Raw genomic sequence first — 14,536 nt, 5'->3', positions numbered from 1 at the left:
AACAAACAAAAAAACCCGACATAATTGTGTTTGATTGTTGGTTGCTTAAAGCCGCACACAGCAATATGACGGCGGTCTGTAAGTAATCGAGTCCAGTGATTGACATAATTAGCATGGTGTTATCGAGTCTGACCACCCGATTCCGTTAGTCGTGTCTTACGTCAAGCATGGGTTGCTGAATTCTAATTCGAAACCGGATCTTCATGGGGCGGGGGTCGCACATGAGCCTAGACATGCGTATACATTACCAGTTGTTCAGTCGACGCTGCAGAGATTTCTTATGAATATGGAAAGGGTTTTTTGTCGTTTCATTTACAACATTCAGCTAAAATGACAAACAGTTGTACATAGATTTTCGCAACAAGCACTGGTATTCAAGAAACTAAACCCACGCGCAGCACGTCACAATAGTTAATTTTAATAAATGTACAGAATACAAATACAACTCGAAATGTAAAGGCAAATTAAGCAACACACGGAGATAAATGGATTACAAATATAGCTTGGTTGATTAAATGTCGTTTTGATTCTGATTTATAAATGGATAAACTTAAATATTTGAACATGGGCTTATCATCGCATGGTCTGCCAAGTCCCCGAGTGAGACGGACATCAGTTGTTTCTTGGACGTTGTTTGTGAATTTTCCTAGGTTGGTTTCAAATGGATAGACAAAAATATTTGAACATGGGCTCATCATCGCATGGTCTGCCAAGTCCCCGAGTGAGACGGACATCAGTTGTTTCTTGTATGTTGTTTGTGAATTTTCATAGGTTGGCTTCAAATGGATAGACTAAAATATTTGAACATAACCCTAATATCGCATGGTCTGCCAAGACTGCCGAGTTAGACGAACATCAGTTGATTCTTGTACGTTGTTTGTGAATTTTCCTAGGTTGGTTTCAAATGGATAGACTAAAATATTTAAACATGGGCTCATCATCGCATGGTCTGCCAAGACACCGAGTGAGACGAACATCAGTTGATTCTTGGACGTTGTTTGTGAATTTTCCTAGGTTGGTTTCAAAAATGCATTAAGAAGTGGAATATCAATACAACCTGTTCACGTTTCCTTCACAACAACCCAACTCATCAAATTCCTTCTCACAAGCCATACGGGCGTACACTCATTATAATGTGCGTGGTATTCTTTATTACAGATCAACGATACGAGATGGTTAAATTTAGGAGTAAGTGCTACGAAATCTAATATAGATTGCAGTGCGCAGACGATTTCAAATGTCTCCATACATGGGGATTTAATAAGTTTTCCAGAAAGTATTACGATAATTTCGATTGGCATTTATAAGCTTGTAGGGCGGGGACACACGACACCGAACGCGGGGAGCAACTCTAGGCTTTATTATCGTCGACATCGCAGAACAGCGTTCATTTCGTTTGAGCCTTTGGGGGAGACGGTAGCTTTGACAGGGAAGGAGGTAAGTGTAGATTTATAGACCTTTGTTGTAGTGTGCAGCTATGAAGATCCTGGCTTGAACTTACCGTATAATGTACTTATGTTCCCCATGTAAATCAGTGACTCTGTGCAGCAATGAACATTTATTAACTGTTTGATTGGCATTTTTAGAATTCAGTAAGTAACTGTAAAAACAAGACTTTTTTTATGGATGACAACTTCTTATTCTATTATGATGCGACTTTTTGGCATAGATCTTTATACCGTGGTCAGGCAAGCGTGACTCCTTGATTAATTCATATACAGTCGGGAGAGTTGGCTTTTGTTGTTCGTGACATGTATGTCTTAAGGTTGACAATGTAGGTATTTCACTAGTGGCTCAAATATCTCCATGTCTGATTAATTGAATAATACGTCAACGATTTCTTTCATGACTATCTGGACTTGTTTGGGTTTGTGATTTTAATTAATCGATTTTTAATTGAATCCTATTTCATTGATGATACCAATAAATTGTTTAAAACAAGGACAAGGTTGGTATTGACTAAATCGTTGAGGCTGTAATAACGTTTCAGGTGCGTAGTACATTTTATTTATCAATTAGGCACACGTGCATTAAAATGCAGGCGAGAATATAATAAGATTGTGACAGATTTAGATAATAACAACCTGCCGTTCATAGAAACCTACACTCCTATCATGTTCACTTTGTCTGTCACAATTGATATATGACCCGTGAAGATTCGGGGTAGAATAGGTCTTCAGCAACCCATGCTTCTCGTAAATAGCGACCCGTTAGACGCCTTTTACGACAAGCATAGTCGCCTGTTACGGCAAGCATGGGTTGCTGAAGACCTATTTTAACCCTGGTCTTCACGGGTACAAACAACGTATGGGCAAACGTCGCATGATGTTCTTTGAAATGTTCAATTGTACCTCAAATGTTGTGAAATGTAGACACCCAAGGCTGGAGCTACTAGAAAATCGCTCCACATGAAGCCAGGTTAAGTTGACTGTTGGAAAGTTGAAGTCATCCCTCTTGTCTTGCAGTCTTGTGGCGTGCTTTGTCACTTGGAATCATTATGCATAGATCTAAATATGAAGTAGACAGGTGTGTAAATCTGTGGAATGGTATTTGCTATTAGAGCATTATTGAACGATATAGGAACATCGATATACCTTGAGAGGGGTTTAAACGTTTTGGTCAAATTATTTTGTCTTGATTATGTCAACCCGAACAGAAATTCTGATTCATATCCATTAAAACAGATCAACAAGAAGGCAGTTGGTGCCCATGGAGATGCCTACGTCATGTCTAAATGTCCTATTCCCACTAAGTTTCAAATTGATTTTATCAATGAGGAAGTCCAGCATTTCATATATTGTTTTCAGTTGACATTTGCTTTAAGTTTTGATAAATTGAACCTTTGACGATAGAGATGTAACTATATCTGTATCCACGCTTTGTGACAAATGCCCCATGGATCAAGGTGTGAAGTTGTTTTTAGGTTTGTCGTGAAGGATAGTGATGTACAAAGTTGACAAATCAAATGTTTTGACGGATCTGAACTTGGTTCGTTTCGGAAATTGCAAAATTCAAGCAAATCCTTCCAGTTTTTATGAATCCACGTGGTATCAAATTATGAATTCCACATGCCTGAAATACTTTCTGTGAATATAAAGAATATATTCCTTCATTGCATTAAGGATTATGGTTAATCTTTGAGATAGGGTTGGTTGGTTGGTTGGTTGGTTGGTTGGTTTGTTATTTAACGCCGCACTCAGCAAATATACCAGCTATATGACGGCGGTCTGTAAATAATCAAGTCTGGACCAGACAATCCAGTGATTGACATCATCAGCATCGATCCACGCAATTGGGATTGATGACATGCATCAACCACGTCAGCGAGCCTGACCACCCAATCCCGTTAGCCGTCTTTTACGACAAGCATAGTCGCCTTTTACGGCAAGCATGGGTTGCTGAAGACCTATTCTAGCCCGGAATCTTCACGGGTCCTTTGAGACAGGGATTTGGTGGTACATTTGCAGGTCCCAGAAATGATGAGAGTCCTCTGTTAACATACTGGCCATATATATTACGGACAGTACTGATTAGACGAATAATACATGTATAATCTATAAGTAATGTGTAGATTGATTGCATGATTTCTTGTAATTTTAAATCTTGTTATTTTGATGATGTTTTAAATATCAACGACCGATATCAAAATTCATATCAACCAACACTCATAAACTTAAGTATTCATTAACGACATAGAAATATCCATTTAGAAAAATTACATTCATAAACTTCTAAATATGCTCATGACGTATCTGGGGGCGGTCGGGTAGCCTAGTGATTAAAGCGTTCGCTCGTCACGCCGAAGACCCTGGTTCGAATTTCGACATGGGTACAATGTGTGAAGTCCATTTCTGGTGTCCCCCGCCGTGATATTGCTTGAATATTGCTAAAAGCAGCGTAAAATCAAACTCACTCACTCATGACGTATCTTTACAAAATAGTTAAGAATGGTTCGTATGTTTAAATTTCAATTAATATTGAAACAAACCCATGAATATATTTCTTGTGGTCATGTTGGTGTTTCTCTACAAGGCACCGAGTCCACACGATATGCGAACTATAAATCAAACGACTCGACACTTATAACGATTAATATTTGAAACACGATACAAACACGTTCACATTAACTGTTCTTTATAGTATCTGATTAATCCTGAATAGCGTTTGCTTAATTCATTTGATAGCTAGAAAATAGAAAATTGATTTTGTCAGTCATTCTTTTCCTACTTATCATACAAAATCATCTTAATAAGTGTATGATATTAATCTATGAGATATGTCCTGCGTAGAACTTTTCTCTCGAAAATTCTTTTTCTCCCGTTCAATGTATCCAACAATGCGAAATGAAATACATATGCATTGAACAACTGCTGTCGATCGTCTTTACCTACAATTCAGGTGTGAGTGAGGTATGTTTTATGCAGCGTTTAGCAACAATGTAGCAATATCACAATGTACATGTACACCGTTTTAAGTAAAAAAATTAGTTTCTCTTTTGTCATGCGATAAAAGATGTGTTCAATGTTTTACTTTTAAACAAAGTAGTTGACGAATGATGATAATAGATAGTCCTGAGAACAATATATGTCCTGATCAGACAAAACATACAGTCTACAGAAATATGAACATACACCGTTATAAGCCATACCACTAAGCCCAAGGCATGATATTTCTATAAACGTTATTTCAAACATTGGCCATGAATTGTAACAATAATAGTGGTATAAACGACAAAAACCTAATATAATACCAAGAAACCTCTGCTAAAAGCAGAATCCAGTGTAGGATTCTGATTATATCACAAGCACGCGTCTGTGAATCACTATCGCTGTTCGCGAGGTGTGGTTATCCTGCTCCATCGCATCCCCGTCACAAATTGACCTCCCGAAAATACATGGTAACATCAATATATTTCCCTATTTTGACTTGTACCATATGGGTACAAATCAAAATAGGGAAATATTTTACGATCCACGTTTTTTTCAAAGGATAGGTTTGCAATGATTTGTAACAAGTTAAAATCGACACGAATATCACTTTTCACCACCACCATCATGATCATAATCATTATTAATCATCATCAAACGAAACTCTAAGGTAAATTTCGGCAGGGTTATTTGCAACAAGATGGATTTAAAAAAAAATTCATGTAAGAAATTGATAGTGAGTAATATTCATTTGAACGTAATGTTAAATAAAATACGAGGGTGTGGGAGCGGGGTTGGGGGTTGGGGTGTGTGGGGTGGGGGTGGGGGTGGTTTGTGTTGTTGTTGGTGGGGAGTGTGTGCGTGCGTCAAGTTTCTTATTTGTGAAGTTTAATCTAAGTTTGTTGTTAATTTTTGCCATGGTCCTATTGATTGCGTGTTAATAATGTATGACCATTATATTCGTTCTCTTCAACGTTATTCATATATACCTAGCCCTTGGGATACACATGATACAAGATGCACACATTGATATACCGATATCTCTGAGGAATTTTGTTTTTACTGTAGTGGAAGGGTTGGGTTGTCGGGGCACGGTTGAACCAGTGACATAATGAGACAAGGTTGGTGTGCTTAGTTCATTCCCTTGTACGTGCCAGGATCTGCTGGTCATGGGTACGAATCCAGGATACACCTTGGTTCTGATGCCTGGTTGCATTAGCACCGTACCCGTTCTCGTGGTTTCAACGAGGTAAAGTTGACACGTCGTGAAATATCTGGCATAGTGTTCAAAATGGCGTGAACTCCAACTCACTCATTCACTCTTCACCTCAGTGTTCAGTGGTGCACAGCGCCACAATTCGCAATTCGTCCTTGAACATTGCAGGATTTACTTATTGATATCCTTGGTCTGTCAGCACCGAACTCTCGCGAATTTCACAATTTTGGTTAACTTTAGAATTAAAGTAATGTTCAGACCGTTTGTACCACACGCTCATCAAATGCATCACAGGCATTTGTATGCTGCCAATCAATCAATCAATACTCTCTTCAGTATGAAGGCAATAGGCCCATATACCAATAACAATTTACAAATGTGGTTGTGGCAATATAAATAATTCACACAGTGTTTAATGTCAATCACAAGCCCTACGACGACGCAGCAACGAACTGACACTTTGGGTTCGCGAAATAGTCGGTGTATCCGGTCTGGGACTAACGTCATGATCATCCATTTACATGACTTACATTGTCCATGACCTCTAAGGGCACAGTTGGCCGAATCGTCCAGGACTCAGCAAGGACTCAGCAATTCGCGGAGCAGAGTTGCGTCCCTTTAGCGCCACGGACACCTATGCTCGTGGGTTCAAACCTACGATTCGCCCACATTATTAATCAAGGTCTGTCAGCATCGTGGGTTTCATCAAAGTGGTAAACGTCTGAGACATGCATCACTTCGGACATTCCTTCTCATGGAACTGACACACCGTGATATAACTGGATATTTTTGAACGACACTCACTCTCTCAATGAAGGTGAGAGACCGGCGGATGTGGACATGTATAATACGTGTCAACCCGCCCACCCATATGCATGAGACGGTGCAAGTGTTCGGCGTCATGTTGAAACAAGACTGATCGTTGCGTGCTGGGAGCATGAAGGAGTGAAAGATGGATCTACAGTCTTCCTAATAATGAGATACCATCACATATCTGGCATTGAATCATTGAAATTAAAAACATATGACTTTAAACCGTTGAATAATGCATGTAGGATTGTATTCGAACGTTACCTTACATATTTCAATTGTTGGTGTATGAGTTTTAGACATTGATAATCAATGTTCATACATGTGCATATATTCCGAGGGGAGTTATTGCTTCCGACATTTTCAATACCAGGATACCCTATGCGTTTAGTTTGAGCATGTGATGAATAGCTATCGGCCATGTGCGCCGTGATGAGTCAGTTTTGACAACAAACTGTGCTGTGTGCTCTAACAATGTTTTGACCGCCTCCGTGGTCTAGTGGTAGAGCGTCCGCCCGGAGAGCGGAATGTCCGGGGTTCGATCCCCGGCCGCGTCATAGTAAAAGACGTTAAAAGATGGTACTTGTTGTTACCCTGTCTGGCGCTCGGCATTAAGGGGCTAAAACAAGGACTGGTCGGCTCGGAGTCAGTATACTGTGTCTGAGTGGGGTATTCATGTTAAACTGCGGCATGGTATCTCATTGAGCTAGCACTATAAATCGGCATCAGTCCGGACTAGTACAAGCAGCCACACAAACACACACACGTACATGCACGTCGCTATATAAGTGCAATAATCTTGGACGCGACTCCATTTCACCTCACCTCACCTAACAATCTTTTCGCCAAACACCCAGTCCGTGGTATAGATTGATGACCTGCGTCATGTCAGGATATCCTCCCACATCTGTTCGTTTGATAACCGAGACTTGCTGTACTCTGACTTTGACGATTTTTTATTCTTAATTAAGGATCGACAAATTCTGTTAGCAATGCTCTTCCTACACAAAGAATAACATGACGTTAACAGTTGATTGAATGTTCGTTTATAACCTTACGTATCAACTAATAACTTACTTACTCATACGTATATGCGCTGTATATACTTACAGGAATATGGGGAGGGGGCGGGTGCGATGAAGTAGCCAAGTGGTGAAAGCGTTCGCTCGACCCGCCTAAGACCCAGGTTCGATTCTCCACATGGGTACAATGTGGGAAGCCCATTTCTGGTGTCCGACGCTGTGATGTTGCTACAACATTGCCAAAAGCGGCGTAAAACGATACTCACTCACTGTACGTCTATGAGTTTGCACATTGAGGACCACATGCATGCGTATATTATATACGTATCATACCTACACGCAGGACCACGCGTACGTATGCATACATCCCATACGCATCCATACATCTTAGTCAGATATTGTAGAAACTTGTGAAAGAAAGTCAGTAGTAGAAAGAATCAAAGGAAACCACGGCGAGTGTTTTATTCGTTAACATAGTGCGCAGTACATAACAAAAAAGGGTAAACTGTTTCTTAAGAAACTTCTTGAGATTTATAAGTTTGATACAAGTACCATCCTGACGTTTCTCCCACGAACAATTGCTTTGAAAAGCCAATAAAAATATAATTAAGTTTGTGCGTGTTTTCTGAAAGATTAATGAATAAAAAAGATTATTAGAATAAAGATAGAAGCGGAATTTATGCAAGAAAAAACATGGTGAGTTAGAATAGAAAATCTAAATAGTAGTTACAATTTGTCTAAAAAGGCAAACGCATGAAACAAATGCACAAGCGGGAATGTTTTCATTAAATTCATTCATTATTAACACAAACTAAAAATGGTGACAATGTTGTTTTTTTCTGTTGAATGTCTGTGTCCAACCATTGATGACAAAGGTGGTGGGGTGTCGTGGGTTTTGGCTTCCCTGGATTTCTGTGTATAAATTTTACATTCACCTCTACTGGTTCCCGACATTTTCATGTCAGTCACAGAAGATTCAAAGGTATCCATAATCATGTTTATGCATTCTTCTGACATTTCATAACTCTTTGACAAAGTACATATCGGTCTGAGATAAAATACCAAAACACTTTGCTCAAATAATTTCATAAGAAATACGGCCCAACGCCTTTCGGTTTTCGCTTATGCAATCTCGAAGTTGTCTGTTGTGCTGAACAAAGGTCATGATCAACCCTTTAATTTAAATGTCACACTGTATGGAAACTATCTAAGTGAATGAAGATCTACGCATTCAAGAAAAATATTTCTGAATTAAGGAAAGATATTTCCTTTATTTTGACATAGGCTACATGAGATAGATGTAGTTCCGCGGGGTTCAGAACGTTTAGCAGCGATTGTGAAAAAATATATGTGAAGGATTGAAACCCCACTTCCATTTGCAGATTTGTTTTGTTTTTTATTTTCTATCTCCTTCTGCAGATTCGGAGCGTCAAAAGAAATATCTGCTCGGTTTAAGCTACGGAATGAAATACATTATAATATTTCAGTTGTATTGAATGACACATTTAAAGCCATCATAATCTGGTAGCTGATCGTTGAGGAGCTGTATGTTTATCAATCACATCATCATTGCAGGTTAACTGTTGTTAATCTTTACGAGGCGTGTATAATTTATCACATTCTAGCCATTATTATGCAAACCCTAAAGGAATAATGCTGGCGATAGTTGTGTGTTACAGTGTAAATTGTAGCGGTAAGAAAGGGACGCAATGGGAATTTCATCGTTTCTGTTTGGATTACTATTATTAAAGAGTGAGTCTCGTTTTGTGAAAGTTTATTTTATAGATAATCATATCTATATGCATGATACAGAATTTTCGACCCCAAAGCGTTTTTGTTACACGAAACCACTTGTTTAGTTTCAAATACTAGGGGTGGTCACTCATTCCTGTGTGTTAGATAGGGAGATTTTACGTTTCAAGGTTTTACATTTGAAAGAAAATAATTTAATTTTCCGGTAGACAACTACACAACATGTATGGAATAAATAGGGTATTTCATGTATCGAGTGAAATGTCATGTTTCTCTCATCTAGTGACGGGGGAAGAGAAACATGATATTTAACTCGACACATGAAATATCCTCTATATTTGTAATAATCTCAATCTCGTTAAAATCAGATCTTAGTTCTCGCTGCCGTTTAGCGGCATAATGGATCCATGGATAGGTTGGTACAGATAGGCTTCGGATAATGTCACAGTGAGCTTCAACTCCCACGACACAGGATATCGAGTGAGTTGGCTGGTACTTTTCTTAACAATAATTAGCTAACTGCATATCTAAGAATATTTGACAATGTTTATTATGTCTTTGAATGGCATATAGAGTGAGTGAGTTATTTGGGTTTAACGCCGCTTTTAACAGTATTCCAGTTATATCGCAGCGTGTCAGCTTAATGTGGGAGGAAAGCCCGAAGTGATGCAGATCTCCGACGTTTACCATATCGGTGAAACCCACGAGCACGGGTATGGTGCTGACAAACCTAGAAACATAATTGGGGCGAACCGGGATTCGAACCCACAATCATAGGTTTCTGGCGTGTCCAAGGGACACAACTCTGCACAGCGAATCGCGGCGCCTTCGACGACTGGGCCACCCGTGCCCCCTCACATTTTGTACCCAAAGCCTTATTGGTGGTGAAAGTTCAGCTAATATTTCGACAGCACATCACTGAATATCGTCCTCTCAGATAAAGCTTTAAAGTCTCGACACTGACGCAATCCTAACTCTTCACTTAATCGACATAAATTAGGTAATGTGAATGTAAGGCTACACCAATTTTCTTTCTCATCTACCAGAATTTGTATGTGTTGTTTACATGCTAAAATTCAGTTCCAGTTCCGCATTTAAAAGTTACTATTCATTCCGATGTAACCAGTCCGCAAATTTGCACAGCGAATCGCGGCGCCTTAGACGACTGGGCCACCCGTGACCCCTATTATTAAAGAAAGTAGATTGATATTAACTACTGTTAGTTTAAATTGATAATAGCTTTTGACTATGTTCGTCGACTACGCACTCATATCATAATTGACACAATGATATTTTTAAATATTTGCATATTTTGTTCAATTCGATATGTTTGATGGATGCAAATATTCCTCAAACATATTTGCATTTGTCGTGTCACTAAATTTGTTGGTGAACGTTTCACGTTCGTAACTGACTCGTATATTTCGTTTTTTCTGTGAAACTGATGTATCGTAAGATCGTTTGTGACACGTATCACGTCTTGCATAGCATACGTTAAAAAAATATTTTCAAATGATAATATCTTATTACCTGTATTTATCTAAATATTATAAATATTATAATTATATTTATCATGTTTATCATGTATGTATCATTATGTTTAGGATCACTTTCACCGTATACTCATACACATATCAATACATTTATGAGCTGATCAAATACAGTCAATAGTGAGTGAGTGAGTATACAGTTTATGCCACTTTTAGCAATATTCGGCAATGTCAATGCGGGGGACACCAGAGATGGGCTTTACACAATATACCCATGTGGGGAATCGAACCCGGGCCTTCAGCGTGACGAGCGAACGCTTTAACCACTAGGCTACCCCACCACCCCACAGTCAATAGTGATATCGACATGGGATGAGTGGTAGTCCAACGAGTGAGTGAGTGGGTGGGTGGGTGTTTGGTTGGGTGAGTGAGTGAGTGAGTTTAACGCAACTTTGAACAATATTTAAGTTTTAGAGCGACTTGTTTGCTTGATGTGGGATGAAAAGCTGACACATAAACACATGCACAATAGACACACTTTTACCAGAGATTTCGTATTAATGTGAAAATAATTTGATCCTGTTATTTACGTTTGGTTGGTTGGCTTGTTGTTTAACGCGGCAACCAGCAATATTCCAGCTATATGACGAGTCTGGACCACACAATCCAGTGATTGATATCATGAGCATTGATCAACGCTATTGGGATCGATGACATGCTTCAACCAAGTCAGCGAGCCTGACCAACCGATCCCGTTAGTCGCCTCTTACGACAAGCATAGTCACCTTTTACGCCAAGCATGGGTTGCTGAAGACCTATTCTTCCCCGTATCTTCACGGGCCTTTTATCTACGTAACACAGACAAAATATTACGCAATCAGAATAACGTCACGGTATATTATGACATCACAATCTATCAGCATTGACGTCGCGTTTACTATATACTGTGATACTTCTTTCGCTAACATGCACAAGCCATTGATCTTTGGAAGAAATCCCGATATATTAGTAATACCTATTATCTGCACCTAGAGTGGAATGGACTCGTGATGCCTTCAGGAATCAATGTCTTCCTATCCCTCACGTACATCTCAGTCGCTCATCACACGATTGGGAGGGGTGTAGTTGAGTTACCGGCCTGTCACAGCATCAGGATCCGAGTCTAATTGCAGGATCAGACGCTGGTGGGTAATTGCAGCGAGTAGACATCGGTCAATTAAATCTCACTTAATCAACGGGATCAACAGACGAATGTAATTTCGCAAGCATGCTATCCATGGATAATCGTTCATCGTGCAACAAACGGCAATGCTGTTTGAGCAAGCCTTAGTATGGACCTCAACCAGTATTCTTTCGACTATTTTCCTTCAAGGAAGGGTACTATTGGTATCAATTCTATTAAAGAGACACAAACACCATGTACAGAATTTATGTGTTATTGGGTATTCTACCCAAAAACACTTGTTTCTGATTGTGTCAGATGTATAGGTTAAAGGTGAACAATGTCAATGTCGACAAGCTTGTTAATTAGAATTCGACTTATCAAAAGTATGGTTTAAGACGAATTGGTTAAATGGTCCTCGGAAAATCCTAATCAGAACTCTAATCTACTATCAACACTTCGCTTGTCTCGAACTGAGGATTGCTCGATATTTTCGATAGTCCATTGGATTAACGAGGCTTCGCTCTATTTTATTGGTTGCTTAGCAATCATGAGGGCAAGTGAGTGAGTAACGCCGATTTGGACCCTTTTCCAGTTTCTAGTATATCACGGCGTATCAGCTTAATGTGGGAGGACCGAAGTGATGCAGGTCTCAGACGTTTACCACTTCGCTGAAATCCACGAGCACGGGTATAATTCTGACAAACCTCGAAACATAATCGTGTCGAACCGAGATTCGAACCCGTAATCGTTCGTTTCCGGCGTGCCCAAGGGACGCAACTCTGTACAGCGAATAGCGGTCCCTACAGACATTAGGGGGCACGGTCATGTGATGAAATTCTTTTGAAAGAGGAGTACATGTATTTGGGAGCGTTGCATATATTTGTTTAAAGAATGTGTGTCCACAATTGGGGTTTTCGTGAGCAGAATTCTTTCGTGACACACAATCTAAATTTTGATTGGATGTTCATAATGTCACAAGATCGTGGATGTCACGCGGATCCGTCACCTAGCGAAAGAGCGCAATGGGCGTGGTACATGTGCCTTGGCACCCTGGTGGCGTCACTCGGTGTCCACTCTCGATCACTGGTCTGCTCCAGAAACGAAGTATCATAAGAATGTTTGGGGAGGGCCATAGAACAGCAAAACAAACCTTGGGATTGGTTACGGTAAAAATGGACAGTTATATGTTTCTTGAGCTTTTATCTGTTGAGGGGGCACGGGTGGCCCAGTCGTCTAAGGCGCCGCGATTCGCTGTGCACAGTTGCATCCCTTAGGCACGCCAGAAACCTATGATTGTGGGTTCGAATCCCGGTTCGCACCGATTATGTTTCGCGGTTTGTCAGCACCATACCCGTGCTCGTGGGTTTCATCGAAGTGGTAAACGTCTGAGACCTACATCACCTCGGGCTTTCCTCCCACATTAAGCTGACACGCCATGATATAACTAAGTCGGGTAGCCTACAGGTTAAAGCGTTCGCTCGTCACGCAGAAGACCCGGGTTCGATTCCCGACATTGGTACAATGTGTGAAGCCCATTTCTGGTGTCCCCCCGCCGTGATATTGCTGGAATATTGCTAAAAGCGGCGTAAAACCATACTCACTCACTCACTCACTTGCAGCTGGTGGGCTTGTGAAGGATGACGACCATCCAGGAAATCATGCAATAAAGAACAGGCCAACAGACACACCTTTAAAGAGGGCACTTCATTGTTCCACGTACGTTCACTAAAATATATCTGGAGATTCAGATGTTTCATGCACCATCTAGCTTATACAAACATAAATATACGCGACAAAACCCTTTCCAAACAAATGGGAAATCTCTGCTAAAATCAGAGTCGATTGCACGATTCTGTGTTTATCATGAGCACGTGTACATGAATCACTATCAAATAATGATTATACAAGCTGTTCGCAAAAGATGAGCGTATCCTGCCCCAAAAGTGCAACCCTTCACAAACACATGCAAAGGCAAGTCAATATGTCACCTCAAATAACAACACGGGAACATATGGTACAAGTTAAAGTAGTGACTTGCATAGGACATCATGTTTGTCACTCCTGTTTCCAATACAGAAATGTCCTCCACATGTCTACCATAAAACGTTCTGAAAGCTTTGCTGAGACATTGAATGTTGTAACCTTATTGAAACAACTTCTGAGCAAGAGTCGCATGATGCTCTTTGCAATATTGGAAGAGAGGCCATTCTCGATTGTACCTCAAAAGTGAAATGTAAAGAACAAATGCTGGAGCTGCAGGAATATTGCTCGACATGAAGTGAAAGTTCGCTATTGGAAAGTTGAAGTCCTCCATCTTGTCATGTAGTCTTGTGGAGAGTGTTGTAGGAACTCCAGTATAGGAGAGGATGCTTAAGGATTGACTTTCACTCTGTGTGTGTTCTTTGGAGCATGAACATTCAAAGAGTGAGGGTCAAACTCCGGAGCTTGATTTTATATCACGACTTTTAACCTCGAAGGATGAAGGTCTAGATCTAGATCTGTTTAGTATCTAGTGTAAGTTCATGTTGACACTGACAGCCATACAACAACCAGTTGTATCGCGGAATAAAATAGTTCCCCAAAAAGAGAGGTGACGTCAGCGTGTGTATGCTCAACCTGCTCTTCATGATGTACTGTTGTAGTTTGTTTACAAC

General features: G+C 40.1%; 1 protein-coding gene across 1 annotated transcript in view; it reads left to right on the top strand.

Annotated features, from left to right (window-relative positions):
• The first annotated feature begins 1,314 nt into the window (after positions 1-1,314).
• LOC139464440 (uncharacterized) overlaps positions 1,315-14,536 on the top strand; it is a 34,965-nt gene continuing 21,743 nt past the window's right edge. Inside the window, exon 1 of the mRNA XM_071245975.1 lies at positions 1,315-1,437. The gene's annotated coding sequence lies outside the window, so the exon portion shown is untranslated. The remainder of the gene's footprint in view (positions 1,438-14,536) is intronic.

The sequence above is a fragment of the Haliotis cracherodii genome, unplaced genomic scaffold (assembly GCF_022045235.1).
Source record: "Haliotis cracherodii isolate W230 unplaced genomic scaffold, xgHalCrac1.p SCAF_17, whole genome shotgun sequence".
Classification (NCBI taxonomy): Eukaryota; Metazoa; Mollusca; class Gastropoda; order Lepetellida; family Haliotidae; genus Haliotis; species Haliotis cracherodii.
Note: the sequence above shows the minus strand (reverse complement) of the source record. Positions and strands in the feature narration are given on the sequence as shown.